Source organism: Mauremys reevesii, linkage group 22, assembly GCF_016161935.1.
Source record: "Mauremys reevesii isolate NIE-2019 linkage group 22, ASM1616193v1, whole genome shotgun sequence".
Classification (NCBI taxonomy): Eukaryota; Metazoa; Chordata; order Testudines; family Geoemydidae; genus Mauremys; species Mauremys reevesii.
This window is the reverse complement of record NC_052644.1, coordinates 11,297,776-11,323,245: the sequence shown is the minus strand read 5'-3', so window position 1 is coordinate 11,323,245 and position 25,470 is coordinate 11,297,776.

Sequence of the window (25,470 nt, the reverse complement as noted above, 5' to 3'; positions counted from 1 at the left end):
GTACCATCAGCCACCCATGGCAGGGGGGGAGTGAGGATGTTGGTGTTGACGGCTGCAGCATCGTGTCTATCTGCAGCATTCAGTAAAGATAGGGTGACATGTAAAAGAGTCAGAGGATTGTTTTCCCTTTCGCTTCTGGGGGTGGGTGGGGGGGGTGAGTAGATTGCCAAGCTATGCCCTGACCCACCGCGGACACTGTGTTTGACCCTAGAAGCATTTGGAGCTCAGCCAAGAATGCAAATACTTTTCGGAGGCTGCAGGAACTGTGGGATAGCTTCAGTCCTCCAGTCCATGAGCGTCCATTTGATTCTTTGGCTTTCCGTTACGCTTGTCACGCTGCAGTGCGCTGAGTCCCTGCTATGGCGTCTGTCTGGAGATTTTTAAAAAAGGATTCTGAATTTCATCTTCTGTAACGGAGCGCTGATAGAACGGATTTGCCTGCCCTTACAGCGATCACATCCGCATGGTCCGTGCTGGAGCTCTTTTTTTATTTTGATTTCGGACTGCATCGTCACCCGTGCTGATCGGAGCTCCACGCTGGGCAAACAGGAAATATTCAAAAGTTCGCGGGGCTTTTCCTGTCTACCTGAGCACTGCATCCGAGTTCAGATTGCGGTCCAGAGCGGTCACTGCTGCACTGTGGGATAGCTCCCGGAGGCCAATACCGTCGATCAGCGTCCACACTAACCCTAATCCGATATGTTAATACCGATACTAGCGTTACTCCTCTCGTTAGGGAGGAGTACAGAAACCGGTTTAAAGAGCCATTAAAATCGATATATGGTGCCTCCTAGTGTGGACGGTTGTGGCGTTAAATCGGTTTTACGCTCCTAAAACTGGTTTAAACGCCTAGTGTAGACCAGGCTTAACACACACAAAAAATAATACTAGGATATTAGTAGAAGTGCAGCACTGCTGTTCTCCTTCCACACCCTGTAGGAAATGCACCAATTCCAACTCCATCCATTTGTAGCTGATATAGCTGTCTCATTAATAGTATTGTCTTTTTAAATACTAGACAGGAAGATGAAAGAACTTTCCTCAGTGGAGAGAGAACATCAAGGCAGACATCAAGTCCAGTCACCTAGAAGTAATGTCTTTATTGGATAAGAAGTTAGAAGGTGTCCAAAGCCAGTTACAGGATCCCCTCTCAGGGCTGGCTAAACAGATTGAAGAGGTGAGCAGCAGCTTGACCTCCAGAGACGATGAATTTGTCCAAGGAATGGGAAGGGAGAAAGCTTGGTCCAGCACAGAGCTTCCTACCAAAAATGATCTGCAGCAAGTGGAAATCTGCCTAAAGGAGAAATTTTCAGGGTTAATGAGCACACTGACAGGCAGCAAACTCCTTCTGAGTTTTACTTACTTTTAGAATCACCTCTGGCCCGTTAGGATTTTTACACAACCCCCTTTCAGGCAAGCTGCTAGACTTCATAGTCAAAAATTAGAAGCAGTCTCTTCCTTGTTACAAGTTTCCACCCTGTTAATGGGTAACATAGTCAAATAACCTTCATGCTTTCCTTGTGCCCTGGCTATGATATCAATATGATCAGACAAGGTTGTCATATCTTTACTCAGCAATACACTAGCAACAGGCAAAATAGAAGTATCAGAATTGCTTAGTTCCTGGGAGCTATTTATGACATCAACTGGATGCAACTTTGCTACAATGTCATTATCCCTAGTAGACACAAACTTAGGTAGATTTACATCCTGGGATTCAGTTAAATCTAGAGTCAGCTCTGACACTACTGATGAATTTTCTACCATCATGGGCTGACAGGCTTCTTCTGTCTGCTTTACAGATGAAGAGCTGGAGAAACATTCCGCTTTAACAGACAAACAGCTTGGGATATCATTTCCCTTGTCCCAGCACTTATGGCTGTTCACAGACAAAAGCTTGGAGGGTGGGACAGCTTCCTTAGCAGGCAAGACAACAGACAAACTTGTGTTTTCCACAGACAGTGGCTCATACTGGGCTACTTTAAGCAAATTACTGTCTCAGTTAGGGTTTTATCCTGAGTACCAATTTTAATATGCTTTACAGAAACATTTTTCTGAGCCTTATCTAATTCCAGATTCACTTCTGAGGTATTAGACAGACACTCAGAATTTCCTTCCACATATACACTGCTTTTCTCCGCAGACAAACATTTGGAGAAACCCTTCATAGGCAAATCATTACTCCTAATAGATCCAAATTCAGGATTACTTCTTTCCCATGACTAGTGAATGTCAACGTGATTGAACAAAGCTTTAATATCATTCCCTATTAAAATATCTGAAGGAATTGTTTTCTTTGCTCCCACAATTATGGTGCCATCAAATCCCTTCCATTTAAGGTGGATTTTTGCCAAAGGCACTCCTACAAAATAATGAGATAAGGCTACCACAGTTACACTTTCATTTGGCAAATAATCTTCCTCCCTGAAAAAATTTGCTTTAACCAATGTAATATTTGTGCAGTGTCCCTCCATGCCACACACCTTATTCCATTAACTTCTACACCGCTAATAAACTCTGCACTATTGTTCCCATATTTAGCTTTAATATGACTTTTGAGTTCAAGTCCCTGAGAGAGAACAGTAACATTGTCAGCACACAAGGTGGTACTGGGCTCTATTTGGTTCACCTGTGTGTCTAGAAAAACTTGATTAGCATTTACTGGGCTTGCTGGTTTATTTTTTACATTTGGACACTCTGGTTTGATGTGTCTAGGTGCACCACACAAATGACATACCACTTGTCATCCCTTAGAGTATGAGTTTTTCTGCTCTAACCTTCCATGACCTTTATCAGAGTTGAGGCTAGGTTTATTCTTAAACCCTTCCTTTCTTTTAAACTGGGGTGAATAGTGTTTATTCTTTCCATAGGGTTTTCAGCCTTCTCGAATCCTATTTTGGGTATACACATCCGCAATTTCTGCAGCACATAGAATTGAATCAGGTTCCCTATCACAGACAGCTGCTCTAATAGTTTCAGGAACAATGTCTAAAAACTGTTCCAAAGTGATTAAATCTATCAATTTTTCAAAACTCCCATGTGCTGTTGCTCCCATAACCCACTTTTTAATAAAACCCATTAGCTTTTGAGCACATTCCACAAAAGTACAATCATTAGACATTTTAAACTTTCTAAACTTAACCCTGTAAGGAGTGACCTTGAATCACCTTAACACAGAATGTTTAAACAGCTCATAATCTAAGGCTTCTTGTTCCCTCAGTTCATTAAATACTTCCTTGGCCTTCCCAGTCAATCTGCTTTGCAGAACAGGCATTCGCTGCTCATTCGGGACCTTGTGCAGGAAGAATAGGAATTCAAAGGTGGACAAAAATTATCCACCTGTGTCATCTGCATCGGTGTAAATGGGGCAAATCCTTTCCCAGTTTTTCCTGTTGTGGTGGGGAAGTGGAGTTCCAGGCAGTGGTGACTTTCTCTGCTCTTCCAACACTTGGAGCTGAAGCCTGGCAGCCCTTTCCCTGGTGCCCAGCGGTTCCATATGCCTTGCAAGGGCTCTCTCTCTCTTTCAGCAACTTCTTTCATTAATTCAGCCATTTTCTGTTCATGTTCAAGTTGCTGCTCATTTTCTGCTTTCTGCATTCTAATTGCTTCTGCTATATCAGGTGAGGGCGATGTCCCTGCCTTCTGATCAATGGCCATTAACAGATTTTTCAGTTCCTGCTCTGGGAATTTTTTCCTAAAAGTCAATACCCTCTGTGAGCACAATTCTTCCAGGCTTTTTCTATCAAGATCTCCATAGGATCCTTGCTCACTCATTGTAACTGATTTTTAATATTTAAACTCTCCAATATCACAATTATTTTTTGAGAAGTGTGTGGTTCTGATCCAAAAACCCAATTAATCTGTGGTAATGTGTATCCTGCCAACTATGCCACTATGACTGGGGTCCCAGTGGGGGCCAGCTGAGGTCACTCAATTAGGGTGAACTGCAAAGAATGGGGCAGATAATACCAAAGCTGGTAGATATTTCAGTACTTAGGTTTATCAAGCCTGCTCTAACAGTTTCTTTATTACCTCACTGGTTGCCCAGAAACCCAAAACACAATTCCCTCGAAGTAACCCAGCCTCAGGCCTCCATCCAGGTATGCAAGTCAAATATGATGAAGATTTCTGAAAATCATATTTCATCATATAAAATAAAAGGTTCTACCAATCCCAAATGATTGTACACATTACTTCCCAAGATCGAGTATTCCAAATCTTACCCAAATACATGCTTATATCCACTTTTTATTAACTAAACTAAAATTTATTAAAAAAGAAGAGAGAGAGAGTATGATTAAAAGATCAGCACACATACAGACAGGACTTTATTTCTTAAGATTCAGATTTATAGCAGAGATGGTGAGTTTTGTAGCTGCAAAGAGTTATTTCACAAATAGTCCATAGGTTATAGTACAATGTTTATATTTCAGGGTCATCCAGTCAGAACTCGCATCTCAGTCCTTGTGACTTAGGCTTCCCCAGCATGAAACCTCAAACAGACCTGAGATGACAGAATCAGGACCTAATGGTCTTTTATACAGTCTTTTAGCCTACACTTGACCATACAGTCCTGTGTAAACAATAGGCTTTTCATGTTACCTTCTGTTTCCTAAACACCACCAGTAATTAGTTACACAATTTAACATAGGGCAATTTATCCATTAGGCAGACTATCATCACAAACTTAAAAGAGACGTATAGACAATGACATTATTTCACCCAAGATTCATCTAAATATTGATATTCCCTTTTGATCTCTGAATTAATAGTTCTGGTCTGTGACTATAACTGTCTGTTCACATAGCTAGCATTTAAGAAACACTCAATTAGTATCTATTCTAACGTCTAACAATATAGGTTTGCATTTCAAAGTTCTAGACTATCTACCACGAATGGCCCTAATTACCATTCACATACCTTTATAACATGATTTTAAAGGTTGGCTTTGAATCATTCAGCCTGTAAGCTGTTTAACCCTATCTGGTCATGACTTATATTTTGTATAAGATCTGTTGCAATTATATAACAGTGGTAACAATAATTATTTGCATGGTTATATTTTAATTAGACAATGTCACAGTGTGGACAGGAAAAAGGGGACACGTATCATCATTCAAATTTCCTACCTTCTAGAATCATAGAATCATAGACAATTAGGGTAGAAAGAGACCTAAGGAGGTCATCTAGTTAAACCCCTTGCTGAAAGCTTGACCAATCACTACTACATCATCCCAGCTAGGGCTTTGTCCCTCTAAGGATGGAGATTCCACCACTTCTCATGGTAACCTATTTGAGTGTTTTACCACCCTCCTAGTGAAATAATTTTTCCTAATATTCAACCTACTGTAACTTGAGTGCGGGGATGGAAACAGGCTGAAACAGAATACCGATGGGATCTGTTGGTAATGAGAACAGTTTAGAGGATAATTCCAGCTATAGTGTCCTGCAAGGTGGGTAGATCTCACTGAAGAGCTGTGTCAAAATTGGAGGGAATGACATAAGCAGAACTTTTCCTCCACCTCACTCCTACACTGTGTGTGCTTGAGTGTTCTTAAGCCACAACTTCACACCTCTCTTATAACCTTCAGCCCAGTGATTAGGGCCTTCACTTGTGGTTACCAAGCTGAGATTTTCCCCAGGCACCTTAATAATTGTAAATAGGGAATTATCATTTTTTTTAAGTGTGTTTATAATGTGGTCAGAGAAGGATTGGTCCTTGGCCCCACACTATTTAACATTTTTTATCAATGACCTGGTGGAAGACATTAAAAACATCACTGATAATGTTTGCAGAGTACACAAAAATTGGCCAGGTCATTAATATAAAGCAATCTGTATCACTTGGTAAGTTGGGCAGAAGGAAACTGTGTGTATCTTAATATGGCTAAATGTAAATGCATACATCTAGGACAAAGAATGTGGGCCATCCATACATGATGGGGGAGTCTGAAAATTTTTTCAGGGTCATGGTGGATAATCAGGGAGCATGAGCCCCTATTGTGAGGCTGTGGCCAAAATGGCTAACGTAATCTTTGGATGAATTAACTAGGCATCTTGAGTTGGAGTAGAGAGGTTATTTTATCTCTGAATGTGACAATCGTGTGACCACTGCTGGAATCCTGTGTCCATTTCTGGTGCCCACAATTCAAGAGGGATATTGATCAATTGGAGAGGGATCAGAGAAGAGCCACAAGAATGATCAAAAGATGAGAAAATATGCCATCTAGTGCTAGAGCTCATTGAAGCTATATATTTAGATGAACAAAAAGAAGATTAAGGGGTGACATGATCACAGTCTATAAGTCCTTACATGGGAAACAAATATTTCATGATGAATTTTTCAGTATAGCAGCCAAAGATATACCTTGATGCAGTGGCTGGAAGATCAGGCTAGAAGAATTCATAATGAAAATAAGGCTTAGATTTGTAACAGTGAGGGTAATTAACCACTAGAACAATTTAACAAGGGTCATAGTGGATTCTTCATCACTGACCATTTTAAAATCAAGATAGGATTAAATTTGTTTGTTTTTTAAATATCAGCTTCAATTCAAGCAGGAACTATTTTTGGACCCTGTGTTGCCTGTGTTAGACAGGCAATCAGACTAGGTGATCACAGTGGTTCCTTCTGGCTTTATACTCTTAATAATTCTGGAAATGCCAAATGTTTTCAAAAATTTGTGAACAATTTCACAATTTTCTTTTGGATAAAACCACTCACGAAATTCACCATGAATTTTCAAATGCTTTTGGCTGCCTGAAACTGTTTGCTTTTTCTGCAAATAAATGATTTGAAAATCAAAAGTTCACCCACCTGTATTCCTAAAAGTTCATCTTTTGCGAGTCAAATTCTTTCTAAATCTTCATTTTCGGATGTGCACTTGTGTTTGTTAATTTCTCAGACTACATAATATTATGGAGAAGGATAGACTTTGTTAATTATTCAACTAGGCCTTTAGTTAAGCGAATAGCTCATAAAATCCATTTTTGGAGGCTCCTGTCGATTTCCCCCATATATCCAACAAATAATTTGGAATGTATTGCATGATTTTTTTCTTTCCAGCTCACATGGGCAGGAGATGCAATGAGCTACATTTTTAGCAAATGAAAAGATACTGCCTTCAATATTATGCTGTTCATGAAAGTGCTGGGTTATTCTCCTTCCCATATCAATGAAAAAATTAACCTCTAACAGACATCTGTATTTAATTGAAAGAAACTCATTTTTTCATTATTCTCTTCCTTATTATTAGAAAAGAAGATGGAAGAGCAGTTGAAGGTGGAGATCAAAACCAGTCTGGGGGCAATTGAGAAGTTATTGGATGACAAATTAGGAAGTGTCCAAACACACTCAGAAACCCAGCTACAAATTTCCCTTTTGGGTCTGGAATCACAGATTAAACAGCTGACTAATCACTTGTCCTCCATTGATCAAAAAGTTTCCCAGGAAATAGAAAAAAAGCTCAAAACAATAGACAGCATGCAGTTTGCCAGCAGAGATGAGCTGCAGGAATGGAAAGATCACCTAGAGAAGAAACTCTCAACTTCACTGCCCACTCTGGAAATCAGTCATTTGGAGAAGAAATTAGAACAGCTAGAGAACTCAGGTAAGAGAAGAAATTTTTTAATATAAAATATAGTTTTTACCCCACAGTAGCATAGAGAGGATAAATCAGGCTGTACTTGCATCATTCATACATAAGCCCTCTCTGTTGATGAGAAGAATACCTTCCAGGACTCTTAATGGATTCAGTTTAATTAGGGCAAGATTAAAAAAAGAGGCTTCGAGCCAGTTTTGACAGTTTTTGAAGTATAAAGCCAACCTGAATACCACTTCCTCCCTTTGTGTATTACTCAATGGCACAAAACCTATGTTAATACAATGGTATTAATAAAGAGACCTCAAGAAGTGATTTCCCAAATTCAAATCTCTCGATACCAGAAGGTCATTGTTTCTGTGGGACTCCTGGGGTTGATTGGAACTACCACTTATGTAAACCCCTCTTCTGAGAATGCGAACAATGCAGCATTGTATGTTACCAGTTTACTCATCCAGTCAAGACAGTCTTCATATATTCGTCACCATGTCCCAGGACATTCTGCATTCGCTGAGGTGGTGGATGAACAGATTGAATGTTCTCCAAAGTGTGCTATTCATTCTTCCTGCCCCATCCATGACAATAACATAAGATGCATTCAACCCAGGACAGGGAGTCTATTTGTCTCAAATTACAATTCAGGGTCACTGGGTTTTCTGAGAAAATAGCTCACAGCACAATTTGTTGGAATTAGGAGCCATCTGGCTCTGAGATAATTCCTCTCCCATGTACAAGAGAACATTGAGCCAGTGGTAATGAACAGTATAACCGCTATAAATTACATGAACATATGAGGGGAAGCTCACTTGTTCCACTTATGTGCCGAAGGGGTCAGACTGTGGGATTCATGTATTCCTCATTATAACTATCTGGTGGCCCCTATTGATTTTCCCCACATATCCAGCCAATAATTTGGAATGTATTACATGCATTGTGATCTCTTTCTAGCTCACCTGGGAAGAAGATGTGATGAGCTACATTTTTCACAAATGAAAAGATACTGTCTTCAATATAATGCTGTTCATGAAAGCGCTGGGTTATTCTCCTTCCCATAGCAATGAAAAAATTAACCTCTAACAGACATCTGTATTTAATTGAAAGAAACTCATTGTTTTATTATTCTCTTCCTTATTATTAGAAAAGAAGATGGAAGAGCAGTTGAAGGCAGAGTAAATAATTTCGAATATATTGCAGGAATTGTGTTCTCTTTCCAGCTCACCTGGCCAGGAGATTCAATGAGCTGAATTTTTCACAAATGAAAAGATACTGCCTTCAATATTATACTGTTCTCAAAAGCTCTGGGTCATTTTCCTTCCCATCGCAACCAAAAAATGTACCTGTAACAGATATCCGTAGTGATTTAAAATAAAAAATTCTCTTCTTCATTATTAGAAAAGAAGATGGAAGAGGAGTTGAAGGTGGAGATCACTACGACTCGGGGGACAATTGAGAACACATTGGATGAGAAATTAGGAAGTGTCCAAACACACTTACAAGCCCAGGTACAAATTCCCCTCTCCAGTCTGGAAGCACAGATGAAACAGCTGACTAATCAGCTCTTCTCCGTTGAAGAAAAAGTTTCCCAGGAAATAGAAAAGAAGCTAAAAACTGTAGACAGCATGCAGTTTGCCACCAGAGATGAGCTGCAGAAATGGAAAGATCTCCTAGAGAAGAAACTCTCAGCTTCACAGCCCACTCAGGAAATCACTTATTTGGAGAAGACATTGGAAAAGCTAGAGAACTCAGGTAAGAGAAGATAATTATATACTCCTAATTTTTTTTCTTTTTAAGTTTACATTTTAAATTCTTTGTGCATGCATATATAGATACACACACACACACACACACACATGCATCAGTCATACACAAACCCTCTGTGTCGATGAGAAGAAAACCTTTCAGTTCTCTTCCTGGATTCAGTTTAATTCGGAGAAGATTAAAACACTAGGCTTATAGCCAGTTTTGACAATTGTTGAAGTATAAAGACAACCCGAAAATAACATCCTCTCTTTGTGTATTACGCAATGGCAGAAAAATGCAGAGGTATGGTTGCTTTGTGGTATGTCGTTCTCTAGCAGAATGTTGACACTTTGAAGAAGTTTGAGAATTGCTCAAACCCGAAATGCACAACTAAGGTAGCCCATGCAAACTTTCCTCTGTCCTCTTTCAAGAATGACCCAATATACCTATGTGCTTATGGCTAAGTGTTTGAGACTACACCAGGATATGGCATCTTCTGCCTATTCTGATGCTGGCAGTCCCTCTAGGTATGCTGAGGTATTGTTTGAAGACGGTAGAGGGCAGGTGGCCTGGAAAACCTTTACCCCTTTTCTGTCCCTTTAGATGGAATCATTATGGGTGAGAGGGAATGGGTTGTTCAAAGAGGTGCAGAGCTTTTATGTTTCAGCAACTGTGGGGATTGGCAGAGTAAAGGTAAGCAGTTATGTAGAACAGAGCATACTGGGGCATCGCTAAAAGAGATCAGCGTCACAGTTGTATGTGTAACTTCAATTGTGCATTCCTGGTTTTCAGACGTTTTAGTTTTCCTCAACTCAAATGTTCTGCAAAGGGACAACAGGCCACCGTGAAACCTTAATACTGCAGTAACCTAGTTTGGTGCCATTCAATCCCCCAGTTTTTTGAACCAGAACAGAGATGTTGGTTCGAATTGTTAGTCATTTAGGCAGTTGTACAGACAATGTACAGCTATTTCCACACTCAGCCAAACAGTCCCTTCTTCCTGCACCCACCCACAGAAGTGAGGCCCACAAGCCCGGCTTGGACACACCTTCTCAGTCATGCCCTTGACCTATTCCCTCCCTCTTTCCATCCTGACTCCATCCTAGACCACAAGTGCACCAAGCCCTCCTTCTCCTCCTCCCCTTCCCACCCCGCAAGCAGGGAACACATTTCCCTTAAGTCCTCAGTCCTTGGTATGCAAATATTGCTGGACTGAAGTTAATGAGGATTCTAGATTGTTGAATATCAGATGAAACTTGAATTGTTTAACGAAAGATTATCAATCAGAGATTAGCACAGCGCTATGCTGGAAAGGGAAAGAAGAGAGATATTACCACTTTTGCTGTAAGGTAAAGAGCTGGTTCTGTCTTTTTCTTATCTATAACTGGTGGGATGCACACGTTCATGCCCCAACTAAGTTCCAAAACTTCTGTCATTATATAGACAAAGACACGCATCCTTGCCAAGAATATTATCAGAGAAGCATATGTGCTGATGTCATCTCTTTTAATATACATACATTCCTATTTACCTGACTGATGGATGAAGGCATGATTGTTTACAGCTGAGAGCACCAACGATTTTTCATGATAATATCATTCAGTGGGTCCTTCGTCCCTCCATAATCGTTCTTCCCAGTTGATTTCCCCATAGGAAACACCTGCCATAAGAAACCTCCTTCATCAATCTCCCAGTTTTATATAGGCCTGCCTAAGCATTATATATATGCTGTTTGTTAAGGGGGTGGTTTCCATGACTATCTGGAGTTCTATAGACATGGAGGTGCCAAGGATGAGTAGATATAGCCTTATGCACAGAATTCCTGAATGGGGTTACTTATAGGCTAAGGACCAGTGTTCTGGGCCTTAGAATCCCCACCATACTCTTTCTTAATATCATAAAGATTCTGAAGAATAGCTAATACATATCAATCAATCAAATCTACAAGAAGAGAAGGACTACAAGGGTTAATACATACTAACAGGTCCTCAGGCAAATGTTCTCCTTCAAGTTGCTCTGCATATTCCCACACGGGGGTACTGTGCTGCCCTGTGGTGCTTTGTGGTAGAACCTTCTCCAAGCTGTGCCTGCTGGGGGGCATGTGCGACCTCTCCCACACATCCCCTTAGTGTCTCCAAATACTCGAAGGCCTGCAGAGGACATAGAGGAAGAATCAGGAGACCTGCTTCATCTTGGCTTATGCCAACCAATGCCTTCGCTGCTTAGGATCCTGGTTGCCACCTAGTGGAAAGACTGGCAGCCGTTAACTTTTGGAGTCCAACTAGGCCCAGCCACAACAGTGTTTTGATCGTCCTTCTTATAGATAAGGGGTGCAGATTCCTCTGATGAAGATCCAGTGGTTGGTTAATAAGTTCATCAAATTATGTTCATCTATATGCCTGACAATATTGTTCTTTATGATCAAGCTGGTGGCCCCTAATGACTTCACCCACATAACCAGTACATAATTTCGAATATATTGCAGGAATTGTGTTCTCTTTCCAGCTCACCTGGCCAGGAGATTCGATGAGCTGAATTTTTCACAAATGAAAAGATACTGCCTTCAATATTATACAGTTCTCAAAAGCTCTGGGTCATTTTCCTTCCCATTTCAAAGAAAGAATGTACCTGTAACAGACATCCGTAGTTATTTAAAATAAAAAATTCTCTTGTTCATTATTAGAAAAGAAGATGGAAGAGCAGTTGAAGGCGGAGATCACTACGACTCGGGGGACAATTGAGAACACATTGGATGAAAAATTAGGAAGTGTCCAAACACACTTACAAGCCCAGGTACAAATTCCCCTCTCCAGTCTGGAAGCACAGATGAAACAGCTGACTAATCAGCTCTTCTCCGTTGAAGAAAAAGTTTCCCAGGAAATAGAAAAGAAACTAAAAACTGTAGACAGCATGCAGTTTGCCACCAGAGATGAGCTGCAGAAATGGAAAGATCTCCTAGAGAAGAAATTCTCAGCTTCACAGCCCACTCAGGAAATCACTTATTTGGAGAAGATTTTGGAAAAGTTAGAGAACTCAGGTAAGAGAACATAATTATATATATATTTGCATCAGTCATACACAAGCCCTGTGTCAATGAGAAGAAAACCTTCCAGATGTTTTCCTGGATTCAGTTTAATTTGGAGAACATTAAAACACTAGGCTTCTAGCCAGTTTTGATAATTGTTGAAGTATAAAGACAACCCGAAAATCACGTTCTCCTTTTGTTTATTACGCAATGGCAGAAAAATGCAGAGGTATGGTTGCTTTGTGGTATGTCATTCCCTTGCAGAATGTTGATACTTTGAGCAATTCTCAAACTTCTTCAAACCCGAAATGCACAACTAAGGTAGCCATGCAAACTTCCCTCTGTCCTCTTTCAGGAATGACCCAATATACCTATGTGCTTATGGCTAAGTGTTTGAGACTACACCTGGATGTGGCATCTCTTGCCTATTCTAATGCTGGCAGTCCCTCTAGGTATGCTGAGGTATTGTTTGAAGACGGTAGAGGGCAGGTGGCCTGGAAAACCCTTACCCCTTTTCTGTCCCTTTAGATGGAATCATATGGGTGAGGGAATGGTTTAAAAAAAAAAGAGGTGAAGAGCTTTTGTGTTTCAGCAACTGTGGGGATTGGCAGAGTAAAGGTAAGCAGTTATGTAGAACAGAGCTTATTGGGTAGTGCTAAAAGAGATCAGCGTCACAGTTGTATGTGTAACTTCAATTGTGCATTCCTGGTTTTCAGACATTTTAGTTTTCCTTAAATGTTCTGCAAAGGGACAACAGGCCACCACGCAACCTTAGTATTGCAGTTACCTAGTTTTGATCCATTCAATCCCCCAGTTTTTTGAACCAGAAGAGAGATGTTGGTTCGAATTGTTAGTCATTTAGGCAGTTGTACAGACAATGTATAGCTATTTCCAAACTCAGCCAAACAATCCCTTCTTCCGGCACCCACCCACAGAGGTGAGGTCCACAAGCCCTGCTTGGGCACACCTTCTTGTTTATGCCCCTGACCTATTCCCTCCCTCTTTCCACCTTGACTCCATCCTAGACCATCCAAGAATATTACCAGAGAAGCATACATGCTGATGTCATCTCTTTTAATATACATACATTTTCATTTTACCTGATTGATGGTTGAAGGCATGATTGTTTACAGCTGAGAGCACTAACAATTTTTCAAGATAATATCCTTCTTTCCTCCATAATCATTCTTTCCATTATTCCCCCAGTTGATCCTTACAGGATCTGGGAGTAGGCAGGTTCCGGACACAATGTTGGTATCTTATGTTCTGAATACTCTTTATTGCTTACAAAACGAACCTCATTCACTTCAAATTCCTGCCTCAAATATATAATGCCATGGTCCATTCATGTCAGAAGTCAGGATTCAGTTCAGTCACAAGGTGCGGGGAGCCCATGAATACCACGCCTATAGCCACATGGGGCTCTAGATCAATAAACGACTCCGACTTGCAGAAATCATAGGCAATCAGTTATAGTCCATTCTGTCACGTTATCTCTTCTTTGGCTTTGTTTACTTGACCTTTTACCCATGCAACTTCAGAGAGACAATCCTGGACAAGCTGCCATGATCTGACTATTTGACCTCTAAGTTCTCACTTTGGTTGTCAAAATGCAGATCAGTGCAGGTTAAAATGCAGGTCATGCACTCATGTTCCAGCACACTCTATTCACACTAGGCCTTGTAATATATTACACACACATTATATACACACACACACACACACACACACACCTGACATGCCCCAACAAGGGTCCAATAGTCCAGCCAACAACTATGTTGCCTCCAAGATTACACCTGAAACTTCTGTGGGAAAATCTGCAAGGCATGACTTGAGCTCCTCAGCCACTTAAAAATCCACCAACGAGCCCCCTTTGCAGACATCATCCTCACACTGAGGGATAGCTGAAGGACTTACTTATTTGAATATGTTTGGGAATTTCTATCTTATCCATTAAAGTACACACCACAGTCATCTCTACTCATCATATTTTAATTGAGCAAAAGACTATGTTCAACCATGATATGATGAAGATGTTATCAGAGGGCTAATTAATATGTAAACCCCAGTTAGGAACCCATAATTTGGCTCTCCCAAATATATGCAACTAGAAGTAATAAATACTGCTTTGTCAAAATTTAAACTTTTCATTTTCAACTAAACTTTCATTGGGACAGTCTTCAAAACTAGAGGGAGAAAGAGAGAGAATGCTAGCCTCCCACTCCGGAATAGCCAATAGCTAGATTGTTAGGGCACTGACTGGGGGTGTGTGAAACCCAAATTCAAGTCCCTACTCAAAATGAAGTAGAACAAAAACTTGAATGCGGGAATGTCACATCCTAGGTCAGGGGTGGGGAAACTTTTTGGCTCGACGACCACATCTGGGTGGGGAAATTGCATGCAGGGCCATGAATGTAGGGCTAGGGCAGGGGGCTGGGATGTGGGTGGCAGTGTGGGGTGTGAGAGGGGGTGTGGTGTGCAGGAAGGGGCTCAGGGCAGGGGGTTTGGGGTGCAGGAGAGTTGTAGGGTGTACGAGGGGGCTCAAGGCAGGGGGTTGGGATGCAGGAAAGGTGTGGGGTGTATGAGGGGGCTCAAGGAGGGGGGTTGGGGTGTAGGAGGGGGTGTGGAGTGCGGCAGGAGGCTCAGAGCAGGGGCTTGAGGTGCAGGTGCAGGATGTGCAGGTGCAGGGGGCTGGGGTGTGGCTCAAGGCAGGGAGGAGTTCAGGGTGTGGGGTGCAGGCTCTGGCCCGGCACCGTTTACCTAGAGTAGCTCTGAGGTGGCAGAGGCATGCAGTGGGACTAAGACAGGCGCCCTGCCTGCCCTGGCCCTGTGCTGTCCCGCTCCCGGAAGTGAAGTAAATAGATAGTAGCATAAATACCACCAAATTAAATGTAAAAATGTAATAAGAAAAGCCAAAAAAGAGTTTGAAGAACAGATAGCCAAAAACTCAAAAGGTAATAAAATGTTTTTTAAATACATCAGAAGCAGGAAGTCTGCTAAACAACCAGTGGGGACCCTGGACGATTGAGATACAAAAGGAGCACTTAAAGACGATAAAGTCATTGCAGAGAAACTAAATGGATTCTTTGCTTCAGTCTTCACGGCTAAGGATGTTAGGGAGATTCCCAAACCTGAGCCATCTTTTGTAGGTGAAATATATGAGGAATTGTCTCACAGATTGAAGTGTCACTAGAGGAGGTTTTGGAATTAATTGAGAAAATTAACAGTAACAAGTCATCAGGACCAGATGGCATTCACCCAAGAATTCTGAAATAACTCAAATATGAAATTGTGGAACTATTAACTATGGTTGTAACCTGTCCTTTAAATCAGCTTCTGTGCCCAATGACTGGAAGCTAGCTAATGTAACACCAATATTTAAAAAGGGCTTTAGAGGTGATTCCGGCAATTACAGACCGGTAAGTCTAACGTCAGTACCAGGCAAATTAGTTGAATCACTAGTAAAGAATAAAATGTCAGACACATACAAGAACATAAATTATTGGGCAAAAGTCTACATGGTTTCTGTAAAGGGAGATTGAGTCTTACTAATCTATTAGAGTTCTTTGAGGGGGTTAACAAACATGTGGACAAAGGTGATCCAATGGACATAGTGTACTTAGATATCCAGAAAGCCTTTGACAAGATCCCTCACCAAAGTCTCTTATTTAAATTAAGTTGTCATGGGATAAGAGGGAAGATCCTTTCATGGGCTGAAAACTGGTTAAAAGACAGGGAACAAAGAATAGGAATTAAATGGTAAATTTTCAGAATGGAGAGGGGTAACTAGTGGTGTTCCCCAAGGGTCAGTCCTAGGACCAATCCTATTCAATTTATTCATAAATGATCTGGAGAAAGGGGTAAACAGTGAGGTGGCAAAGTTTGCAGATAATACTGAACTGCTCAAGATAGTTAAGACCAAAGCAGATTGTGAAAGAACTTCAAAGAGATCTCACAAAACTAAGTGATTGGGCAACAAAATGGCAAATGAAATTTAATGTGGATAAATGTAAAGTAATGCACATTGGAAAAAAATAACCCCAACTATACATACAACATGATGGGGGCTAATTTAGCTACAACTAATCAGGAGAAAGATCTTGGTGTCATCGTGGATAGTTCTCTGAAGATGTCCATGCAGTGTACAACAGCAGTCAAATAAGCAAATGGGATGTTTGGAATCATTAAAAAAGGGGATAGAGAATAAGACAGAAAATATCTTATTGCCCTTATATAAATCCATGGTATGCCCTCATCTTGAATACTGCGTACAGATGTGGTCCCCTCTTATGTTCACAAGGATGAAGTGGTCCTTCATCTTCATCCCAATTTCTTTCTCAATCAGCCTATGAAGTTGCTAGTATTCTTTTGCCCTCACTCCCAAATAAGAGAATCAAAACTGCATACCTTAAATAAAAAAGAAATTAGCTTTTTTATCCAAAAAGATCTAAGGAGTCTAGAGAGTCATCTATTCATTTCATTGTAAAATACACATTTATCTGAATGTCTATCTAAGTGGATTAGGCTTTTTATTCAGAAATGTTATAAAAAGACCTTACTCCATCTCCCACACTCAGCTAGAACTCAGCCATTTCCATGGTCTGCTTTAGAGAGAATTGCTTTCTGCAGAGTTGCCATGTGAAGTTCAATTCATATTTTAACAAAACATTCCTCCTTAGACCTGGCATCTAGAATGGAGGACTAATTTGGAAAAGCAGTGCTACAATCTATATTGAATTGTCCTCCTCATCACACAATCCTGCTTGCTAAACTCCCATGAGTGGGAATGCGAAGAGGTCACTGGGACAAGGAAAGAAAGTTACTAACCTGTAACTGGAGTTCTTCAAGCTGGCCTCTGCACATTCACCGCGTATTACTGAACAGCACACTCAGTAGTCCCAGTTACATTATTGCAAGATTGCGCCTAGTGGTATCTGTGCCTGATAAAAAGATGCAAAAAAGTACTTTGTCTAAACTAGTGTGGCTAGGCATTTATATGGTGCTTCCAAGCATCTTTTTCCATTTGTATGCAAGGGACTGATGCCACTATTGTTGGGAACTTTCCTGGCTTCTGAACTATCCTAATGGAATCAGATAGTGAAAGGATCTGAGTCTTCGCTCCAATTCCCTTTACGCAGATGTCTACCTGACCTTGAGGACTCCTGTTCCACTCTCCCATGCTGCAGAGTCCTTGTAACCCTCATAAGGCAGAGTCCAGGACTAATTTTGGTCACCTAGGATAGGGGCTAGGGTGTACCTACTCTGGGGTACTTTCTCTGCACTGGCCAATGTCCTGATCCACTGATCACTATATTAATAAATTGTATTTGGTTTAAGCTTAAACAGCAACTGTAAGAAAAATAAGGGAAAATGGAAAAGGTTAAAGAAACAAGGGACCCCAGCATATGGGCACAGGGAACACCATAAACAGCTGTTTCTGAGACATAAAAAAAATCACTGTCTGTTCCTCACATTCCCAGGCTTCCCTCCCAGGCCCTGCCTGCATTGCAGTGACACTGTGGGTCAGACACCTGATCTGGAGGTGGCCATATGTCCTCAGGCTCTAAGTGGCAGGACCTTTCTCATGTGCATTGTCCCTTCCATTGAATTCACATCTCCCCTCTGAATCCAGTCTTCAAGGCCCTCATGTCTGGCAATGTTGCCATGCACTCTTCCCTTCACTCTTCCCAGCAGCTTGCTGAGCTCAGCTCCAGTATTACCTGCAGCACTTTGGGTGTCTACTGTCTAGCTTTGGACCTCCAGCTCCTCATCAGCATGGCTGGTCTGCACTGCTCCAGCTTCCAGCTCCAGCTCCGGTTCTAGGGCAGCTCTGCCTTCTGGGCTGCTTCTCTGGCCTCTCTGGTTCTGGCTGCTGCTGCTCTGCCTCCAGCTCAGCTCAGGCTTCTGCTCTCCCCTTAGCTCTGCCCTATTTGGCTCCTGGCAGCCCCAGCTCACACAGAGGATGGGCCCCGAGCTCCTGACTCCCTCACTGGCCTGTCTGCCCTGTCATCTAGCTGAGTTGGAGCACTGCCCTCTTCCCATTGTTCCTGGGTCCTTTGAGTCTCAGGATCCTGTCTCCTATTCTGTCCTTCCCCTTTTGATATTGGGAGAGAGCCAACCAAGGAAGATCCAACTGAGTTTCAGTAAGAGACTATGAGCCCCCTTACACTCATATGAGCCCCCCTGGTCTCCCTACACAGCTAAGTGGATGTAAGGCAATTTGTGTCAACTTAATTATGTGAAGCCTTGTCTGCTCTGTGCAGCTTAAAGCGGCTCAGCTGTGCCGCTAAAGCCTTACTGCCATAAAGCACACAGAGTAGCCACTCTTTGTCAGCAGGAGAGTGCTCTTCTGCTGACAAAATAAAACCACCCAATGAGTACTGGTAGCATTGTTGGCGGGACAGGTTTTCCCACTGATGAAGTGCTGTCTACAGCGACACCGTTTGTCAGTAAAAATTTGTCACCCAGGGTATGTTTTTTTCACATCCCTGCATGACAAATCTTATACCAACAAAAGTGCAGTATAGACATAGCCTTAGTGTCTACACTACAGCCTTCCTCCTGCTAATGTAAGTGCCCTGTTACTCTGACATAATAACTCACCTTCACAAGAGGTGTAGAGCTTATGTCGCTGTAGTTAGGGCAACACAGGGTCTGTGTAGACACTGCCTTACCTATGTTGGTGGTTTGCTGTCTTGTCAATTTCATGGCAGGGGCTTTGAAACTGACAAACAAGCCACGCAGCTAGAGCCCAAGAAGCCCTGCAGGCTTTCCCCTCCCACGCCTTCTCCCAGCTGGGAACCTCCCCTGTCTTGTCAGTTTCACATCTCAGGGTACGTCTACACTACGGGATTATTCCAAATTTACATAAACCAGTTTAGCAAAACAGATTGTATAAAATCGAGTGCGCGCGGCCACACTAAACACATTAAATCGGTGGTGTGCGTCCACGGTCCGAGGCTAGCGTCGATTTCTGGAGCGTTGCACTGTGGGTAGCTATTCCGTAGCTATCCCATAGTTCCCGCAGCCTTCCCCGCCCCTTGGAATTTCCGGGTTGAGATCCCAGTGCCTGATGGGGCAAAAATCATTGTCGCGGGTGGTTCTGGGTAAATGTCGTCAGTCACTCCTTCCTCTGGGAAAGCAACGGCAGACAAGCATTTCGCACCTTTTTTCCCTGGATTGCCCTGGCAGATGCCATAGCATGGCAATCATGGAGCCTGTTTTGCCTTTTGTGACTGTCACCGTATGTGTACTAGATGCCGCTCACAGAGGCGATTCAGCAGTGCTACACAGAAGCATGCTTTTGCTTTTGCATGACAGCAGAGATGGTTACAAGCCATACTGTACCATTTACCATACCATAAATTGGTAATAAGATGATCATGGTTACCAGTCCTTTTGCACTGCACCATTTGCTGCTGTCATAAGTGCCCCTGGCTGAGATCAGCCAGGGGTGCAAAAGCCAAAATTGGGAATGACTTCCTGAGTCAATCCCTCCTTTTTGGTATCTAAAAATAGAATCAGTCCTGCCTAGAATATGGGCAAGTGTACTAGAGAACCAATGTATCATAGAACCAGAGAGCACAGCTGCTCTGTGTCAGATCCTGCAGAAATTATGAGCTGTATGCTATTCACAGGAGGTGCTCCTGCAACAACCCCACCTGTTGATTCGGTTCTTCCCCCAGCCTTCCTGGGCTACCATAGCATTGTCCCCCCATTTGTGTGATGAAGTAATAAAGAATGCAGAAATAAGACACACTGACTTGTTAGTGAGAAATGAGTGGAAAGCAGCCTCCAGCTACTATGATAGTCCAGGCAGGACAGTAAGGAGTGTGGAGGAGAGGAGCCCAGCATCCCTCTGCTAGTCCAGGGGCAATTGAATCTTTTTTTTACACATGAAGGGTGGGGGCTGATGGAGCTCAGCCCCCTGTTGCTATGATGAGGATGGTTACCAGCCATACTGCACTATCTAAAAGGAAAAATTAGGGCCAGGCGCCCTTGATAGACCTCACAGATGCTAGTCAGCATGGTTACCAGCCCTTTTGCACTGCCCCATGTGCCAATAGGCTGATGATGAGGACGGATACCAGTCATATTGCACCATCAGCCACCCATGGCGGGGGTGGGGGGAGCAAGGATATTGGCGTTGAGTGCTGCAGCATTGCATCTATCTGCAGCATTCAGTAAAGATAGGGTGACATGTAAAAGAGTCAAGAGAGGATTGTTTTCCCTTTCACTTCTGGGAGTGGGTGGGGGGGTGCGTAAATTGCCGAGCTATGCCCTGACCCACCGCGGACACTGACCCACCGCGTTTGACCCTAGAAGCATTTGGAGCTCAGCCAAGAATGCAAATGCTTTTCAGAGACTGCAGGAACTGTGGGATAGCTTGAGTCCTCCAGTCCATGAGTGTCCATTTGATTCTTTGGCTTTCCGTTACGCTTGTCACGCAGCAGTGCGCTGAGTCCCTGCTATGGCGTCTGTCTGGAGATTTTTTAAAAATGATTTTGAATTTTGTCTTCTGTAACGGAGCGCTGATAGAACAGATTTGCCTGCCCTTACAGCGATCACATCCGCATGGTCCATGCGGGAGCTCTTTCTTTATTTTGATTTTTAACTGCATCACCACACGTGCTGATCAGAGCTCCACGCTGGGCAAACAGGAAATATTCAAAAGTTCGCGGGGCTTTTCCTGTCTACCTGTCCACTGCATCCGAGTTCAGATTGCTGTCCAGAGCGGTCAGTGGTGCAATGTGGGATACCGCCCGGAGGCCAATACCGTCGATCTGCGGCCACACTAACCCTAATCCGATATGGTAATACCGATATTAGCGCTACTCCTCTCGTTAGGGAGGAGTACAGAAACCAGTTTAAAGAGCCCTTTATACCGATATAAAGGGCCTCTCAGTGTGGACGGGTGTGGCGTTAAATCGGTTTTACGCTCCTAAAACCGGTTTAAACGCCTAGTGTAGACCAGGCTTCAGTGATGGAGCTTTGAAATTAACAAGATGGAGCAAGGGAGGGTTGGGGGAGAAGCCGGGGCAGCTGGACTCGATTTCCCAGGGGCAAGAAGCTCCAGGTGCTTTCCCCGCCCCCCCCCCCCATGCTCCTTGTGGGGATTGGGGAGGCAGCTCCCTCCACTCCCAACAGGGAATGGGGAGTGAGAGAGTGTGATCCCACTGGGGGATTGTGGGACAGCTGGGCTACCGGCAGCTACCAACAGAGCTGAGACCAGGCTCTCAGCACCCAACACTGCCCCTCTTAGGTAGGTGTAAGTGCTCCCGGTGAGGATGCGCACCACCGAAACAAGGAGGGAAGTGTGGACATGCAACATCACAACAGCAACTGTGGTGACTGTAAGTCGACTTAATATAGGTGAATTTGAGTTTCTAATGTCTAAATGTCAACACAAAACAATGCTCCTGGAAGGCCTGGAAAACTGGGGCAGGGGAGAGCAAATAACCAAAAGTGTGGGGGGGATGGTTGAGCGAGGCTCAGCTGATTGGGGGTCACTCCCCGCAGAGATCCATTCTAAGCTCCCCGCTCCTTGTGCCCTTCTCTTGTTCCCCCGCAGGGGGCTCTGCCATCTGTCGATCCCGCTTCCCAGTTCCTGACATCTCCTAACTCCAGCTCTGCCCTAGGCTCCCAACAGCTTCTCCCCTTTGCTCTGTTGCCCAAACCCAGTTTCAGTGTCCCTGGCTTCCTCCATGCTAAGTGGCTCCAAGTGCCCATGTTCTCAAAAGAAGTGCTCCTGTTTAAAGACGGAGGGAGAGAGGGCAATCACCACTAGTGTTTCTTTTTCCCCCACATCCTTCATCAAGATCATTATTGATGTTTGTGTTATTGTATTTTCTATGACTGGTTTTCAAGGTTCTGCTATTGCAGGAAGACACTATCAAATAATTGTGGTGTATACTATGAACTGAAAACTGATATTCCTATAGTTATTTGAATCCTCAGTTACACCAAACCCTGCTGCCATTGAAGTCAACAGGAGTTTATCAACTTACATGGGAGCATGACTGGGCTGTGTGTGAATGTAACTGTCTATGTGTGGGGATGTAGTACAGTATTGACAAAGGAAGAAACATCCATGTAATCGCTAACAAATGTTATCTCTTTGCTTCTCTTCATTTAGACACTGAAAAGCATTTTGAAACAGGTAAAATTTTCTATATCTCCACCAAAGAACCAACAAGGGTCAAGTCTCTCACTGTCATAATGACAGAAAACAGATGAGAAGTACATAGAGTAGACGTACAAAGTTTGTGGATGACACCAAGCTGGGAGGGGTTGCAATTGCTTTAAAGGATAAGATGAAAATTCAAAATGATCTGGACAAACTGGAGAATTGATTTGAAGTAAATAGGATGAAATTCGATCAGGACAAATGCGAAGTACTCCACTTAGGAAGGAACAAACAGTTGCAAACATACAAAAATGGGAAATGACTGCCTAGGATGGAGAACTGCAGAAAGGGGTCTTATAGCACAGGGGTCCCCAACCCCCGGTCCGCGGCCCGGTACCGGTCCGCGGCCTGTTAGAAACTGGGCCGCGAACCGACCCAGTGGACCTCCCGCAGGCGTGCCTGCGGGAGGTCTACCCGAGCCGCGGGACGAGCGCTCCCTCCGCAGTCATGCCTGCGGGAGGTCCGCTGCTCCCGGGGCTCCGGTAGACCTCCTGCAGGCATGACTGCGGACGGTTCGCTGGTCGCGCGGCTCAGCTGGACCGCCCGCAGGCCGCGCGACCAGCGAACCGTCCGCAGTCATGCCTGCGGCAGCTCAACCGGAGCCGGTGGACCTCCCGCAGGCACGCCTGCGGGTGGTCAGGCTGAGCCGCGGGACGAGCGCTCCCGACCGGTCCCTGGTCCTCAAAAGGTTGGGGACCCCTGTTATAGCAGATCAAAAGCTCAGCATGAGTCAACAGTGTAACACTGTTGCAAAAAAAGCAAACATCATTCTGGGATGTGTTAGCAGGAGTATCATAAGCAAGACACTAGAAGTAATTCTTCCACTCTACTCCATGCTGATTAGGCCTCAACTGGAGTATTGTGTCCAGTTCTGGGTGCCACATTTCAGGAAAGATGTGGACAAATTGGGAAAAGTTCAGAGAAGAGCAACAAAAATTATGAAAGGTCTAGAAATCATGACTGTCAAGGCTGATTCCCCACTCTGGCACTTTGAATGCAGTAGGTGGGGGCCCTCAAGGACTCTAAAAATTAATACTTGCCACTCCAGGCTGGTAATGCCACCACCACCTAAGTGAAAACTGCCTTTTGAAAATCCAGAAAAAACTCTCTTGGGAAGTTTGTCCTGAGGCCCCTGGTCTTTTCAACCTCTTCTTCTGGGAAGCCAAGAAAGAAAACAAAGGAAAAGGGAAACCCAATCTGTTGTATCAGCTGATTAACATATGCACAAACCTTTACCTCCTAAGACACAGAAATCCAATCATGTTCTTAAAAAGGTAAATTTTAGTGAAAAAAGAAAGAAAACACATTTAGAAAAATAGGTTATTGCTAGATATTAAAAGAGAAACTGCAAGGATTAAGCACCAAGAATAACTTTCTTGGGGTCCAGCTTAAAGGTTACAAAGCAAACAAAAGCACCTGGGGTTAGCACAGAGGAATCCCCAAGCCCAAAATAAAAAATAACTTGATTGCCTCTATCTAAACATTTCCTGTACAAATTTTTCATACCTGGTTCAAGCTTCTTAGAGCAGCCTGGCCCCATCGAGCTTCCTTATTGGTTCCCTTGGACAGGTGCCAACTCATTTTAAGCTTACCTCTTAACCTTTTACAGGTAAGACAATTAGGGTACAGCTACTAAGGAGGATTCTATAGCTACTGACCCCTCATTTACCACAGTGACCTGTGAGGGAAGATTGAAAGAATTGGGTTTGTTTAGTCTGGAAAAGAGAAGACTGAGAGGGGACATGATAACAGTTTTCAAATACCTAAAAGGTTGTTACAAGGAGGAGGGACAAAAATTATTCTCCTCAACCTCTGATGGCAGGACAAGAAGCAATGGGCTTAAATTGCAGCAAGGGAGCTTTAGATTGGACAATAAGAAAAAAATCCTAACTGTCAGGGTGGTTAGGCACTGGAATAAATTGCCTAGGTTGGTTGTGAAATCTTGAACATTGGAGATTTTTAAGAACAGGTTACACAAACACCTGTCAGGGATGGGCTAGATAATATTTGATCCTGTCATCAGTGCAGGGGACTGGACTAGATGATCTCTTGAGGTCCCTTCCAGTCCTATGATTCTATGATTTATGAATATCTGCCCCACTGGGAAAGAAGCAGCTTGATGGTATTGTTTGCTGTTTTTCTGGGGAGTGGGGTGTTGTTTGTTTTGCTAAAACAATGTCAATCCTAAGGGAAAAGAAATTTTATCTGTGTTGCCAGTTTTCAAATGGCAGAAAAATGATTTATTAGTAATTGTAAAAAAGTGATTAGTGCACACACACATACCCATATGCACACTGATTACATCGCTTTGTCAGCATTAAACAAACAAGCAATTAATGTGTTACTGACATGGTGTGCTACAGGACAGCATCCGACGTGCAGTATCATTAAATCCTCTAGGAGAAAATCCAGTCTGTGCCAGGGGTCCCCAGTGTGGGAGAAGGTTCCCTTTGTGTTCTAAGATCCTGCAGTTCCTTGGGCCTCAATAATGGCTCTGAGGGCTTGTCTGCATGGGGGGACTGACCTACAAAGCTATAATACAATAACAATTCTGCTGTAGTTATTCCAGAATAACCCCTTCTCTGGAATCTCTATTCCAAAACATGAATGACTTTATTCCAGCACAATTATTCTGCTACAGAGGGGGAGTAATTATTCTAGAATAAAATCACTTTAATTTTGGAATAGAGTGACCACAAGTGGGAGTTATTCTAGAATAGCTAAGTGTTACTGGAATAGCTGTTGTGGAATTGTTATTTCAATATCACTTTGTTGGGAACTTTCCCCAGTGTAGACAAAGCCTTATTGTTTCTATTAATGTAACTGTGATCCAGAAAACTCATGTATCAATTCAGTTTTTCTGATCTTTCCACTCTCTCTCTTTCAGAAATGGAAAAACTAAGAACTGAATTAGGTAA